The sequence below is a fragment of the Stenella coeruleoalba genome (assembly GCF_951394435.1).
Source record: "Stenella coeruleoalba genome assembly, chromosome: 13".
NCBI lineage: Eukaryota > Metazoa > Chordata > Mammalia > Artiodactyla > Delphinidae > Stenella > Stenella coeruleoalba.
Window position 1 is genome coordinate 22,200,722 of NC_137159.1, and position 17,575 is coordinate 22,218,296.

A 17,575-nucleotide genomic window follows, 5' to 3' on the forward strand; every position below is an offset into this window, starting at 1 on the left:
CAGACACTATCAAACTGTTAGAGGAAAACATAGGCAGAACACTCTATGACATAAATCACAGCAAGATCCTTTTTGACCCACCTCCTAGAGAAATGGAAATAAAAACAAAAATAAACAAATGGGACCTAATGAAACTTAAAAGTTTTTGCACAGCAAAGGAAACCATAAACAAGACCAAAAGACAACCCTCAGAATGGGAGAAAATATTTGCAAATGAAGCAACTGACAAAGGATTAATTTCCAATATTAGGAAGCAGTTCATACAGCTCAGTAACAAACAAAACAAACAACAGAATCCGAAAATAGGCAGAAGACATAAACAGACATTTCTCCAAAGAAGATATACAGATTGCCAACAAACCCATGAAAGAGTGCTCAACATCATTAATCATTAGAGAACTGCAAATCAAAACTACAATGAGATATCATCTCACACCGGTCAGAATGGCCATCATCATAAAATGTAGAAACCATAACTGCTGGAGAGGGTGTGGAGAAAAGGGAACACTCTTGCACTGTTGGTGGGAATGTAAATTGATACAACCACTATGGAGAACAGTATGGAGGTTCCTTAGAAAACTAAAAATAGAACTACCATATGACCCAGCAATCCCACTACTGGGCATATACCCTGAGAAAACCATAATTCAAAAGGAGTAATGTACCAAAATATTCATTGCAGCCCTATTTACAATAGCCAGGACATGGAAGAAACCTAAGTATACATCATCGGATGAATGGATAAAGATGTGGCACATATATACAATGGAATATTACTCAGCCATAAAAAGAAACGACATTGAGCTATTTGTAGTGAGGTGGATGGACCTAGAGTCTGTCATACAGAGTGAAGTAAGTCAGAAAGAGAAAAATAAATATCGTATGCTAACACATATATATGGAGTCTAAAAAAAAAAAAACGGTCATGAAGAACCTAGGGGTAAGATGGGAATACAGACACAGACCCTCTAGAGAATGGACTTGAGGATATAGGGAGTGGGAAAGGTAAGCTGTGACAAAGTGATAGAGTGGCATGGGCATATATACATTACCAAACATAAAATAAATAGCTAGTGGGAAGCAGCCGCATGGCACAGGGAGATCAGCTAGGTGGTTTGTGACCACCTAGAGGGCTGGGATAAGTAGGGTGGGAGGGAGTGAGATGCAGGAGGGAAGAGATATGCGAACATATGTATACGTATAAGTGATTCACTTAGTTTTAAAGCAGAAACTACCACACCATTGTAAAGCAATTATACTCCAATAAAGATGTTAAAAAACAAATAGTAAATAAATAAATAAATAAATAAAAAGAGCTCTATAGTTTGGACATAAAAAAAATAATAAAAAGACTTAATATTACAGCCAATACCTCCCACAATATTTAGGACAATCTCTTCTAGCTTTCTACATGTGATTCAATTCCTTTTGTTAATAAATAGAATCTCTGTGTGACCCTTTGAAAAAAGTATTTGTTCCAGATGAGGATATTCCTTATTGAATGAAAAAGGCAAAATATCAGAAGGAAATTTCATCAATGTTTTCTTTTTTCCATTCACAGCTTTCCTACCGGATTTCAATTGTGACAGCTTGAAGTACAAGAATCATCTTGCAACTATGGAGAAAAAGTGTCAATGTGGAAAAAAAAAATCAGCATTGGATGACTTCACTGAGCAGCTTCAGGAACTTGCAGTCCTGTTTGGAGAATCCCTCTGATCCATTTTCGATTACAGACAGCAGAATGAAACACAAAAGACAATAGCATGAAATTTACAAGTGAGTTTTTTGTGACAATCTAGTGATGATTAACCGTCATTCTTTAAGCTATTACTCCCAAAATAAAGAAAAAAGATTAAAGATTGAGAAGGAGAAATCAACATTATCTTTTATGATATGAGCATTCACCAGGTAAACAACTATCAGTTGGAAAATTACTTGCACTGGTAAATATATAAAAAATTTAAAATATAAATCTCATCAGATGTGACTTCTTGGAAAAAGTTGGCATGAATACCAGTCCAATTTTCTTTTCTGAGAATCTAATAACTTTCCAAAGAGAATAAGTATAAGTAAAAACAAACATAGACAGTAAAAAAAAAAAAAAATTCTAAACTATAGCAAAACACTTTACAATCACTGAAACTAAAATACAGAGCCAGCAAAAGCTATATGCACTAATGAATATGTGCTAGTTATGTATGATCCATATTTAGTAACTATCACATCTGTACTATAGGTTCCTTTTGACAAGGGTGGCATGAGAGAAAAGGTTTAGGTGTGTAGGGAAAATACTAAGGGAGAAATAATAATCTTCTTTACTTAGAGAGGTTAAACTTTAGGTGCCCAATGGCCTTATATAAAATGTTTAGCAATTTTAGTGGAGGTTATTTTTTTAAGACTCATTCTCTGGTGATATTTATAGAGAATTAATGATGTTTATAAAGAAAAGTCTTATTGTTTCTAGTAGCATAATAATGTATTTATGATCATAATTAAAAATTCTTATTATAAGTATTCTGAAAGTGTTGAAAATGAAGTGGTGGCCGTTATCAAATGACCAATAAATACAAATTATCAAAGAATTATCACAGCCTTAGGAAAATAATCTGCCGCTTGAAATATTTAGCAACTTTTGAAGATAATAAAATGTGACACGAGCAATGAATTAAATATATCTGAAGTTATTGACTTTGGTACAGTCATGGGGAGTCATTGATATGGTAACCAGTAACACCAGATGGGAGAGTGTTAGTTATGCAATGCGAGAGAAGTCGTATTCAAAAAAAGTAGACAAAAAATTTCATGATTGAAATTGTGTAAAAAGATATTATTTAAAAATGGATAAAATATAGGAGAGTATAGAATATATTTGTATATTTATACATTCTTCATATATATAAAGAACTTATTAATGTTGACATATACAGGTGTTACATTCTTTTTCTTAAATGAAAATCAGCCACAAAATGTAAATATCTATTAAGTAGTGATGCTAAATTTGGGATCAGGCAGAAAATTCTGGGGGGAAAATGTCAAAGTTTCTAAGAATATGCTCTTCAAAAATCACTGTGTCCAAACAGATACTGTCAACAATGCCTGCTTCTGCTCCTGTATCCTCTATTTCAGTTAATGTAACCATGACTTTCCCAATCAGAAGTATTCTGTTTTCTTGCTCACATACTCCCAAACAATAAGTCACTATATTCTGTCCAGCATTTCTCTTTAATATCTCTTGAATTTATCTTGCTATTTTCACTTATGTTGCCTTCCCCTTAGTACAGATCATCACATCTTACCTCAGTTACTACAACTGCATATTCACACTCTTCTCTATGAATCAATACGACTCTTCTTTAAACCTAGCTCTTCTCTGCTGATGCAGTTGACTTTCTAAGTTGCAAAATTGCTCATGTCACTCCTTAGCTAGATTGATAGTTATGATAGTTGTTTTTAAATATAACTCTTTATGTTTATACTCTATGCAACCTCCAACTGTAGTTGACATCTTAACTGACAATATATTAAACAGCCTATGGGTGAAAATTTTCAAGTATTGCAAAGAGGATTAATAAAAGATACAGTGTTCTCTGTACTAAGGGAGGATTCATTTAAAACAAACAAAATCAACTAAAATAATTGACAGCTAACTTTCTCTACTAAATGAGAAACACCAAAAAGTATTTTCGAACCTATTTACTGTAATATACATATTGTCTTCTTCAAATGTCCAAAGGAAAAAAAATGAAACTATCATCAAAATGAAAATTTCTAGGAGATTCAGCAATTGAATGTAAATAATTTATTTAATAGTTTTGCTGCATCTATATTAGTAATGTACATAGCTCTTTTCTACTCTATTCGTGAGTGCTACTCTTCAGTTTTATCACCACTTTTAGTGGAGAATCCAAATTGAGACCAGAACAAAGAAAACTTGGGAAGTCACCACTGCCCTTCTTCCTTATGAATTTGCTTTATCTACCCCTACTTTAGAGATGAAAAATCTGAAATATTGAGGTATTACAAATCATACTGAAGCCCAATATCTAAAACCACCAGAATAGAGTATCATCCAAATTAAGACACTTGATGAGGGTGTCAGAGAATATTAAATGTCAAAACAGGGACACAAACTCAGGATAGCTGAATTGTAGTCACAACCTAATGCCGTACCACTTTCTAGAAACCAGGATATATAGTTCATAATATTTGGAGTTCAAATGCTTACATTCACAATAAACCTTTATATTTGTGTTTATCAATAATGGTATTGTTTTCATTATCACAAACACTCTTACTTCAAAAGTCTCCTGCCTACAGAAGTAGTTGCAATTGTGGTAGATTATAAGAGTTAGTAAGCTCTGATGAACTTTATCTCTAGATTAGAATATTGATTAAAAATAATGGGCTTTTACACCTGGATGAAAGAATAATGTATTCCACCAATTGTCCAGAGTAATTGGTAAGAGTCTATGAACAATTTTTGGATTTACCAAACTAGACAGACAGATAACGAAGAGAAGGACAGTAAAATCTCTGGTCTTGGAGTCCTATAAGATAAAAACACCTTTTGAATACCAAGGAATAGTGGAAGTTATTCATTAATTTCTCATGGAAGAAACAGAAAGGGGCTAGTTGTTGATAAATATGAATGACATTCATTCGATTATGTTTATGAAATAAGTGAATTCTCTTTGAGTTGTAAGCCAAGTGTTTGTTGGCCTCTGTTTATATGTATTGCTGTACAAACCCCCACATATTTATAAAGGTGCATGTACCTGTCCATCTGAACTCATGGCCAAATAGGGGTACACTTCAAAGGGAAAAATGTATATAGAGAATTATTCCTTCCACTTCTTAATTCTGTTGAGCCTAAATGTGGAGATATAGTAATAAGGCAGTGTTTGAATCAGGAACTATACATCTAGTCCTGGGTTTTGCCAGAAAAATATTTAAAAAATAAGCTGATAGTAACAACGAGAAAAATTTTAATACAAATAATGATTGCATGAAACATCAACAATTGTAACCACAAAAAGGAATGAAAGTATTTCCATGCTAATAACATAAATTTAATTTTATTGAATCCTTTAAGTCCATTCTACTTTTTTCACACTTTCTACAGGAATCTATTCTTACATAGAATTTTTTGAAAAAACTGTCATAATAAATCAGAAAATTTGTCTGAATAGTTCAATATTTTTTCTCACAGTGAAAAAAAGTTTGTGCTCTTGCAAATCATGTGTTCTCTCCACAATATTATCCAGAGAAAACGAAGACTCAAATACAGAACCAAATATAAAGTCCAGAAACAAACATTACAATTTTATAAATTATAAATATATAGAATATACGATTTATATTTATAAATATGTATACTTATATATAAATATTTTAATGAAAATGTGGCATAAATATGGCATTGAAAAATGGTTGGGATAGTCAATTACAATTAAAAAGAAAAATTGAAATATGTACAAAATAAAAATGCAGAAGCATAATTATATACATAAACATAAAGGCTTTTATTGAAGTATAATTGATTTACAATGTTGTTAGTTTCAGGTGTACAGCAAAGTGATTCAGTTATACATACACACAAACACACACACACACATATATATATTCTTTTCCATTTTAGGTTATAACAAGATATTGAATATAGTTCCCTCTGCTGTAAAGTAAATCCTGGTTGTTCATCTATTTTATATATACTAGTGTGTATTAATCCCAAACTCCTAATTTATCACTCCTTCCCCGCTTTCCCTTTTGGTAACCATAGCTTGTTTTCTATGTCTGTGGATCTATTACTGTTTTGTAAATAAGTTCATTTGTATCATTTTTTTAGATTCCACATATAAGTGATATCATAGGATATTTGTCTTTCTCTGTCTGACTCTCTAGATCCATCCATGTTGCTACAAATCACATTATTTCATTCTTTTTTATGGCTGAGTAATATTCCATTGTATATATACACCACATCTTTATCCATTCATCTGTCAATAGATATTTAGGTTGCTTCCAAGTCTTGGCTATTGTAAAAGCTGTTGCTATGAACATTGGGGCCCATGTATCTTTTCAAATTAAAGGTTTTGTCATTTCCAAATATATGCCCAGGAGTAGGTTTGATGGATCATATTGTAACTCTATTTTTAGTTTTTTAAGGAACCTCCATACTGTTCTCCCTAGTGGCTGTACCAATTCACATTTCCACCAACAGTGTAGGAGTGTGGCCTTTTCTCCAAACCCTCTCTGGCATTTATTGTTTGTAAATTTTTTGATGATGGTCTTCTGACTGGTGTTAAGTGATACCTCATTGTAATTTTTTTTTTTTTTTCTTTCGGTACGCGGGCCTCTCACTCTTGTGGCCTCTCCCGTTGCGGAGCACAGGCTCCAGACGCACAGGCTCAGCGGCCATGGCTCATGGGCCCAGCTGCTCCGCGGCATGTGGGACCCTCCCAGACCAGGGCTCGAACCCGTGTCCCCTGCATCGGCAGGCAGACTCCCAACCACCGCACCACCAGGGAAGCCCTCTCATTGTAGTTTTGATTTGTATTTCTCTGATAATTAGTGATGTTGAACATCCTTTCATGTGCTTTTTGGCCATCTGTTTGTCTTTTTTGGAGAAATGTCTATTTAGATCCTCTGTCCACTTTTTGATTTGGGTGTTTGTTTTTTTGACATAAAGCTGCATGAGCTGTTTGTATATTTTGGAGATTAATCCCTTGTTGGTTGCATTATTTGCAAATATTTTCTCCCATTCCATAGGTTGTCTTTCTATTTTGTTTACGGTATCCTTATCTGTGCAAAAGCTTTTAAGTTTAATTATGTTCCTTTTTTAAATTTTTACTTCTTTTTCCATTACTCTAGGTTACTGATCCAAAAACTATTGTTACAATTTTAATCAGAGTGTGCACGTATGTCTTCCTCTAGGAGTTATATATTATCTGATCTTACATTTAGGTCTTCAATCCATTTTGAGTTTATTTTGTATATGGTGTTAGAGAATGTTTTAATTTCATTCTTTTTACATGTAGCTGTCCAGTTTTCCCAGCACCACTTCTTGAAGAGACTCCCTTTTTTCCATTGTATATTCTAGCCTCCTTTGTTGTAATTTAATTGGTCATAAATGTGTGGAGTTATTTCTGGGCTTTCTCTCCTATTTCACTGATCTATCTGTGTGTTTGTACCAGTACCATACTGATTTGATGAATGTAGCATTGTAGTGTAGTCTGAAGTCAGGGAGCCTGATTCTTCCAGCTCCATTCTTCTTTCTCAAGATTCTACCAAACATTTAGAGAAGAATTAACAACTATCCTTCTGAAACTATACTAAAAATCTGCAGAGAATGGAATACTTCTAAACTCATTCTCTGAAACCACCATCAATCTGATACCAAAACCAGACAAAGATATTACAAAAAAAGAAGATTGCAGGCTATTATCACTGATGAACATAGATGCAAAAATACTCAATGAAATACTAGCAAACCAAATCCTACAAGGCATCAAAATAATCATACACCATGACCAAGTGGGATTTATCCCAGGGATGCAAGCATTCTTCAATATGCATAAATCAATCAATGTGATACATCACATTAACAAACTGAAGAATAAAATCCATATGATCATGTCAATACAAGGAGTAAAAGCATTTGACAAAATTCAACACCCATTTATGATAAAACTCTCCAGAAAATGGGCATAGAAGGAACCTATCTCAACATAATAAAGAACATATATGGCAAACCCACAGCAAACATCATTCTCAATGGTGAAAAGCTGAAACCATTTCCTCTAAGATCAAGAACAAGACAACGATGCCCACTCTCACCATTTATTTGTATTCTACATAGTTTTGGAAGTCCTATCCACAGCAATCAGAGAATAAAAAGATATAAATAAATCCAAACTGGAAAGGAAGATATAAAACTACCACTGTTTGCAGATGAAATGATATTATACATAGAAAATCTTAAAGACACTACCAGAAAACTACTAGAGTCATCAATGAATTTGGGAAAGTTGCAAAATACAAAATAAATGTAGAGAAATCTGTTGCATTTCTACACACTAACAATGAAATACCAGAAACAGAAATTAAGTAAACTGTCTCATTTTCCATATCATCAAAAAGAATAAACTACCTAGGAATAAACCTACCTAAGGAGGCAAAAACCTGTACTCTGAAAAGTATAAGACGCTGATGAAAAAATTTATAGACAACACAAACAGATGGAAAACTATACAGTGTTCTTCAATTGGAAGAATCAATATCATTAAAATGACCATACTGAAGGCAATCTACACATTCAATGCAATCCCTATTAAATTACCAATGGCATTTTTCACAGAACTAGAACAAAAAGTTAAATGTGTATGGAAACACAAAAGACCCTGAATAGCTATAAACATAAAGTTTAAGGGAAGATTACCACAAATATATTAATCTCAGTATTAGTGAACATGCATCTTGTCTTATGAGAGGAAGCTTTCTATGCATAGAAGTAATAGGAGAATAATAAAAGTAAAAACTTTAATTTGCATAAATGTATAATATTCTCTAAGTTCTTTTAAGTAAATATAAGAGGCAAATGAGAATTGAAAAAACATTTTTACATGGAATACAAAAAATAAAAGTGTTAAATTATATAACATTCATTAAACATATAAAGCATCTCATATATCACATTTATGGAGGGTCTTAGTCATGAATATATAAAATAAATAGATATACAGATTAATAAATGCATATGAACATCAACATGTATATCAAACTTAGTAATTTGAAATACAATTACTTATTTCTATTTGTTTTACATTTCCCCCCCTATCACTGGTAATTCTATTATGTAAATCTATCTATCTATCTATCATCTAAAACATCAACTTTCTTCCAAATATCAGCACTGTGCAGAAAGACAAACTCAAGGAAATGTCACCTCTATTTCCCTTCCTTCTATGCTGCCCCGGTCTCATTTTTGCCATCCCATTGCCACACACTCCTGTAGGAAAACAACCCATTAAATTTTCATTTTTTATTTATTTATTTTTTGTGGTACGCAGGCCTCTCACTGTTGTGGCCTCTCCCGTTGCAGAGCACAGGCTCTGGATGCGCAGGCTCAGCAGCCATGGCTCACGGGCCCAGCCACTCTGTGGCATGTGGGATCTTCCTGGACCGGGACACAAACTCGTGTCCCCTGTATTGGCAGGCGGACTCTCAAACACTGCACCACCAGGGAAGCCCTTCATTTATTTTTTATACTACTGTTTCACAAGTAGGAAGGTACAAGTATATATTCTTATTTTCCCTGATTCAGAGTGTCTGGGACTGAATTCTGTGCTCACAAAATTGAAGCTTTAAACCCCAGTACCTCAGAATGTAACTGTCTTTAGAAATAGGGCCTTTAAAGGGTAACTACAGTTAAATGATGTCATATGGTGAGCGCTAATCCAATCTGATTGATGTCCTTATAAAAAGATAAAATCTGGATTCACAAAGGGACACCAGGGATGTGCACACAGAGGAAAAACTATGTGAAAACACAGCAAGGAGGCACCATCGGTAAGCCAAGGAGAGAAGCATCAGAAAAACTATAGCTGCTGACACCTTGATTTTGGATTACTAGTTCCTTAGAATGGTGAGAAAATAAATTTCTCCTGTTACTCCACACAGCTGTGTTGTTTTGTTATGGCATCCTTAGCAAATTAATATACATAGTCATAAAGCATTTATTACATGTCTATATTCAGAGATTAACATTTAAATTTACAAATCAAGAATAATTATCAGAGATCTTTTAATTGTTAATCTCTAGAAGCAATCTGACTATATAAAAATAACTGCTGTTAAATTTAACTGCTGTTAAATTATATTAAAGCCAGTAGACATAATTTTATATACTATTATTAAAATTAGTTTAGATGAAAAATCATAAAATGCTTATCACCCTCTGTGCTAATGGGTTCTAAAAATTCTATTTAGAGAAACAAGTACACATCCAATAGCAAATAGGTAGAAAGACTCTGCAATTGTTGTAGCTTCTCTGTATCATGTTACCAACTCTAGCCTAAACTCTATAGGAAGCTCATAAAGCACTTTTGTCTGTTGTTTTTGCATCAAAGTCTTGTAAAAATTCTATCACTAGCTGCCTAGCCACTGAGACTAGAATGCAGTCTGCTTCACAAGGCAGGGATGCAGAGGAGAATTACTCTGAGCAGCAAGCAGGTACAGATACAGGGCTGGCTCTACCAACACTAACAAGTCAAGAATCATTATATTTCCTATTGAGAAGAGCCAGGCAATGGAGGTGGAAAAAATTGAGTAAAAGTACAATGTTTTCCCACCATAGTTACATAAACAGTACCAACTGCTGATTTAAAGGGCAGCCAGTCTTTTGCTTCCAGCAGAGCCAGGCACGATTGAAGCAGTTTGATAGTGAAGAGTATTTTCTATGTTCTATAGTATTATTCAGCTCAATTTCAGCACTTGTTGTATTTCCAAAGATCAACTGTTTTGTGGTGTCAATGGAAAATTGAGAAATGATATCCTTGCAAATGAAGGGGATTTAAGGTAAAACTTGGAATTACACTGATCAGTTGAAGTCTCTAAGAGTGAAAAGGAAATTCTTAAAAATTGGAAGAAACATGTGTAGCTTTGTTATAGAGATTTGAATATCCACAGGAATAGTCTACAAATTTCCAATTCCATATTTTGTTTTGTCTGTCCAGTTCTAGAAAAAAAAAGAGAGCATAATCAAATTAGACAATTTGAGGAGAGTTTAAAAAGGGGATATTTTCAAAGATATGAAAAGTGGGCAAAATATAAAGGATAGAACACTACCAGGGAACTCTTACGAGGTGGGAGGGAGAGACTGGTACTACTCTACTATGGAAATAGGTGAGAGAAATGGAAAGTCATTAATGGAACTGGAAACACGGGTCAAGCATAAGGAGTGTCCTCGGCGGGAGCTGTGAAGTCTATGATAACACATCCTAAAGAAAACCAAGAGCTAATTTCCCCTACCCTAGTCTTTTCCTGCTGGAGTTCACCATTGAATGAACTAAACTAGATGTCAGAGAGAATAAAGGTTAATTTTATATGTTAATTAACCTATGCTATAGTAACCAACTTTAGGTCAAATACTAGTCTAGATGTTGCTGTGAAGGTGTTTTTTAGATGTAAGTAGCATTTAAACTAGTATACTTGTCAGTAAAGCAGATTATATTCCATAAGGTATATAGGCTTCATCTAGTCAGTCAAAGACCTTAAAAAAAAAGACTGAGGTCCCCCTAGGAGGATGGAATTCCATCTCTAGACTACCTCCAACTCAAGACATCAACATCAGGTCTTGCCAGGATTGCAAGCCTACTGGTCAGCTCTTCAGACTTTGAACTTGCCAGCCCCCAAATCATGTGAATGTGAAAATCTCTCTCTCTCTCTGTATATACACACACACACACACACACACACACACACACACACACACACACACGCACACACACACATATATATATAGTTTGTTCAGTTTCCCTGGAGAAGTCTGATTTGTGCAGAGGGTAAGGAAGCACCAAACAATTTCTTACATATAGAATTTGTATCCAGGTCTCTGCATGTAAATGTATCAAATTGGCTATGGTGTAAACAGTTTCAAATCTTCTAGGGAATACTAAAAGAATAATCAAAAGTTTTGAAAATTATATGACTGACACTAAGTAAAGCCAGACATCGGAGGAAATTGCCTTTCTGTTATGCTAATGTAAGTGTCCTAACACAAACCTCATCATTTTATAGCAATGATACAGCAGCAGCAGCAGCAGCATCACCTGGGAACTTGTTAGAAATGCAAATTCTCTGGCACAACCCCAGATCTAAGAATCAGCAGCTCTGGTATTAGGGCTTAGGAACTTGTGTTTTAGCAAGTCCTCTCTGTAGTTATGATGCATACTAAAATTTGAAAATCACAGTTGATTGATTAAATTGGAAACCAAATATATTTTGACATAGTGCTAGCTTATATTTATCATTATTTTGCCTAGTTTGTGACTATAATAAGAAATAAAGACCATTAATAAAGACCATTAATTCAATTAAGTGTGGTCTATCAATAATGTATATTTAAATTAATTATGAAGAATAAACAAAAATTGGGGCTACTAGAAGGTGTTTGTTTCAACCCATCACTGGGGATGCCAAAAAAGCCATAGGGAAGTATAAGAATATGACAAATTAATAATAATTTTTTAAATAGTTTCACCCTTGGGGAAAAAAACAAAGACAGCTGTGACCTGCCGTGGGAGGAAATAGCAGTAGAGTGTAGAGAAGATCCAGGTGTCAAAATTTGGAAATAGATGTATCTATAGAATGTAAACACCATCTTATCAGAAACTCCTGTCCAGGACCAGCCAGAGATGGTGAAGGAAAAAAAGCTTTTGTAAAAACCATTGTGGAGGTTCAGGGAACATCAAGGTAAGATGTGGTATGCAGCAGGTGGAGGTGGCCAATCCCAGGCTATGGCAACAAGGCTGTCTGCTTTATGCCATGTCCCAGCTTAAATTTACCAAAAGAGCTTAAGGTGGGACCTGGACCCCACCACTCTCCTCAGGTATATATTACCTGTAAAAGTGGCTGAGCTAATCAAGGGAAATGAGCTAATGGAAAAATAATTTGATAACTGAGGATAGAATCACTGTTACAATGAAGGTGATAAGCCAAATAGAGATGTAATAGGTGAAAGGAAACTAATGAGGGCATGAACTTAGTACTTGTAATTATGAAAACTCACATCAAAATACCAAGTATACAAAAATGTAATACTTTACAGAAAGAATATGAAAATGGGACAAAAACAAATTATTGATCTGTCAGATCTGGTTAAGGAAATTTTTTTTAAAGACATATATAACAGAAAGATGGAAAACAAAAAATCAAATTTAAAATACATGTAAAAACAGAAATGAAGTTGTCAATATCTATATACTAAAAGTCCAGTTTTTAAATGTTTGTGATTGAAATTTCTATTCTTAGGAAGCCAGAGAAGTTTACATTGGACTAAGATTACAGCTCATAACAATTATGAAAGATACATTTTTTTAAACATTATTTAAAGCCATTGGGGAGCAACCATAAGCTGGGGTAATAACAGCCCATTTCAGGCCTCTTAGATCATCCAGAATGCCAAACACCAGATATATGAATAACATCAGCCAAGATCACCAGCCCCATGCTGGCCTAACCAGAACTGCCTATGTCAGACAGACCATAGTTAACACTGCTGTATGGTATAGTATAACTGAAAGTTGCTAAGGAAGTAAGTCCTAAAAGTTCTCATTACAAGGTAAAAAAACAAAGATATGCTTCCATATCTTTGCCAATAACTTGTATAGTCATATTTAAAAAAAAAATTAGTCATTCTATAAGTGTGTAGTGGTATTTCATTTTGTCTTAACATATTTCCCTAATGACTAATGATATTGAACATCTTTTCATGTCTTTATTTGTGATCACTATATCTTTTTTGGTAAAGGACCTGTTTAAATTTTTTTTTTTCCTATTTTTTAAATAGGTTATTTTCTGGTTACTGAGTTGTGAGAGTACTTTATACACTGTTTACATACAGCATATACAATGCATATGCTGTTTACAATGTATACATATTGTTTGCAAATATTTTCATCCAGTCTGTGGTTTGTCTTTTCACTGTTTTAACAGTCTCATTTGAAGAGCAGATGAATTCAATTTGATGAAGTCCAATTTATCAATATGTCATTTTATGGATTGTATTTTTGTGGATATATCTAGGAAATTTTAGCCTTAACCTAAGATAACAGAGGGTTTCCCCTATTCAGGGCCTGGTCTAGGGTGAGATGAGTAAGTCACCAAGGCACATAATTTAAGGAGACACTCACTTTCAGAGCCATGCAAGTGTAAGCACATTGCTCCTCTTTCTTGTGCCTATCCCACCACTACTGAGGGCAAAGATTTTTGCCTGTGTAGCTCTTTTCTGTATTCCCAGTGATTATAACAATTCCTGGTATATACTAGAAACACAATAAGCATTAGTTAAATTAAAGAATAAAATAAAGAACAATGTTTTCAATTTTAGAAAGCCCCGGACAGGTAAACATGAGATACAAAACAATCATTGTACTTCCAAGTGTGAGGTTTTAACTATTACAGACACCGTAGTGGATAGATAGATATATTAGTCCTAGAAGTAAATATATCTGTTTATTCATAATAATCATGGGATTAAGGAGTGATTTCAATTTTCTTCTCTATGCTTTTTTATTTGCTGTATTTAAGATAATCATTTATTATTTTTTTAACTGAGTGAAGAAAAGCAGTGGAGGTTGATAAATTGGATTCTATTCAACTAGAATACCAAGGAGTACTCCCACATTCTTTCAAATGCTGAATGTAACTTTTTATTTTCTCAAAAGTGCCAGATATGTGTAGTATATTAGAACAAGATAAAGGGAACAGTGGTCCATTATTCAGTTTCAATGAAGGCCTTTTTACTAAAAGGGAAAAGTCCCTAGACTTTAAAAAGCATATTGCCTCAGTAGATGCTATTATTTTTACCTAGATATACTCTAAAATACTTTATGTGCATTAGGGCTTCAGTAAAGAAAGTGGTTTCCTTCTCTTTGTGGGTCTCTTTCCCTGAATATTTCCAGCAATAAAATACACCACCCATGTAATGGGTTGGGAGGCCTGTGGTTTCTCATGCCTCTACCAACTTTTCAACTGTCTTTAGGAATGACACACTATTAATTATAATTCTCCCAATGTTTCCATTTGGTTTATTTGTTGCTACTATTATTATAGTTTGTTTTGTTCCATTTCTGTCTTCATAGATTTTTTAAAATAAGAGCTTTATTCCTATATCTTGAGTTTTATTTGAGGACTTAAAATAATGGTGGGAAAATGTGAATGCTCAACTTTTCTCAAATAAAAAGGTGTGTGTGTTTGTGTGTACACATGTTCATATACAGGTATGAGAGTAGAGTCTATGATTTTAAGCTATTTTAATTTTTTTTAAATTCCAAAACTAATCACTTATGTTTTACTAACTTTGGTATACTATAGAATACATAAGTCTTGATTGTTGAAGAAATAATATTATATCTTTGGTGTTTATTATTATCTTATAATACATGTAACCTGAATAAGGAAGTCCCTTAAATGCTTATTTTGAATCAATAAACTAGTAATTCTAATTTATAATGAGTATATTACTGAAATCAGCTATCTTGTGATTAAACACAAACTCTTATCTGGATTTTTAAGGTTCTATTTAAATGGGTTTGCTAATAAAGCATAAGTTATTGATATTGTTTAGACAAATTTGAGATCATGGTCTTAAAGAGTTCAAGTCTACTAATAAGGAGTATAATTAGTTTTATACCATAAGAAAATTTGAAAATATATTTACCATTACCTCTGCTGAATTTATTTCCAGTGGTTGGTGCATGTATGACAAATAAAGCCTTTATAAAATCTCTGTTTGGAGGAATAGTTTGTTTGTTTGTTTGTTTGTTTTATTACTCAGAACAAATTTCCAGCTAAAATCAATTTTTAAATCCTGCAATTACTATTTCTTAAAAGTGTTAAATGTTGAGGAGAGAGCAGATAATTGCTAACTAAAATTGGGAGGATGTGAGAATCTAGACAGTTAAGAAAAGTACCTCTTAAATAACTTTTGCTCTGAGTATATTTTAAAGTCAAAGCAAACTGAGGCTTTAGGCCAGTGACCTTGAGGAAAAAAGAGATGAAAGACTAGGTTCAGGTTCTACCCATTACAGAAAAAGCACCTCTAATGAGCTGTGAACCCAAAAGGTCACAAAATTGGAATGAAAATTAAAGAAAAGGAACCCACTTCTTCCCCATGAAAATTGCCACTTCCAGGAGACTGCAAGAGTGGAGTAGATTAAAAAAATAATAACAAAAACAACAAAAATCCTTGAGAAATTGTGGCTATAGGTGAGCTCTCTCACGGATTTTTCTTTTTTTGGTAGCTAGAATTTTCAATACCATAATGAATTGCCATATAAGATTGTCTCCAAGACTAAAAGATTTAACATAAGAAAGAGGCTCAGAAATTCAGAGGATAGTGTAAGAAGGACCAAGATAATTTTATGTGGAATACAAGAAAGAGAGGAATGAAAAATTAAAACAGAGGCAAAAGTCAAAGAAATAATGACAATGAATTATCCAGAACTGATAAAAGACACAAGACCCAGATGCAAATTCACAATGTATCTGAAGCAGATGAAATAAAACTATTTCCACACTGACATGAATGCTGATAAAAGAAAGAAAACAAAACAAAGCAAATGAAAGGTGAGCACTAGCCCAAGAAAAATGACAGATAGACTACCTTAAAAGGAATAGCAGTAGGAATGAAGATTTCTTACAGTCTAACAGACCCTTGAATACAATAGAATTTTTTTCCAGTGAGTGATAGAAATAATTACCAAATTAATAGGGATATATGTATAGCTGATTCACTTTTTTATAAAGCAGAAACTAACACACCATTGTAAAGCAATTATACTCCAATGAAGGTGTTAAAAAAATTTACCAACTTAGAATTCTAAGATTAGTAAAAACATATTCCAAAAACAAATGAGGATGCAAGTTAAAAGTTTCTAAAACTACATATTGATACATACAGAAGTTAATTACAGTAAACACTTATGAAGTGCAATCCTAAACAATATAACTTAGCCTAAAGGAGAATGATTATCAACGGATTTAGAAAATAAATATAGAGCCAAAGTGTGATAAATGCATGAGTAAATAATACTAATGCCAAGTGAGGTTTAATTTAAAATGAGATATAATAAACATCAAAGAAAAAGAAATAACATATCAGTTGTAAAGTTTGTAAATGATGTAAAGTGTTTTAAATGTAACATTTGTGAGAAACTTTTTTTTTATTATTAAAATTGTATGTTGATTGGGCTTCCCTGGTGACGCAGTGGTTGAGAGTCCGCCTGCGGATGCAGGGGACACTGGTTCGTGCCCCAGTCCAGGAAGATCCCACATGCCGCGGAGCAGCTGGGCCCATGGGCCATGGCCGCTGAGCCTGCACATCCGGAGCCTGTGCTCCACAATGGGAGAGGCCACAGCAGTGAAGGCCCACATACTGCAAAAAAAAAAAAAAAATTATATGTTGATAAAATAAAAATGTATGTTTTATTTTTGAGGATTACAAATATGACTTTCACAATAGTGAAAGTTCCATAAAATTAATGATAAAAAAATCATTCCAACAGGATAACTAAAGAGATAAGAACCGTGGGAAAATGTAATGCACAGATGAAATAGTGGATTTAACTGAAACATCAATAATTACATTAATTCTATATGGAACAAATTCTTAATTAGGAAAAAGGTAGAATTTTGGAATGGATTTCTAAAAAAATTAGACTACATAAATTAAAGGCTAAATCAAAAGAATAAAGAAAGGATAAAATTAATGGTTGTAAAGATATAAACCATGCAAATAATAACCAAAGAAAGCTTGTATGTCTAAATTAATATATATATTAAAAATCCTTACAAA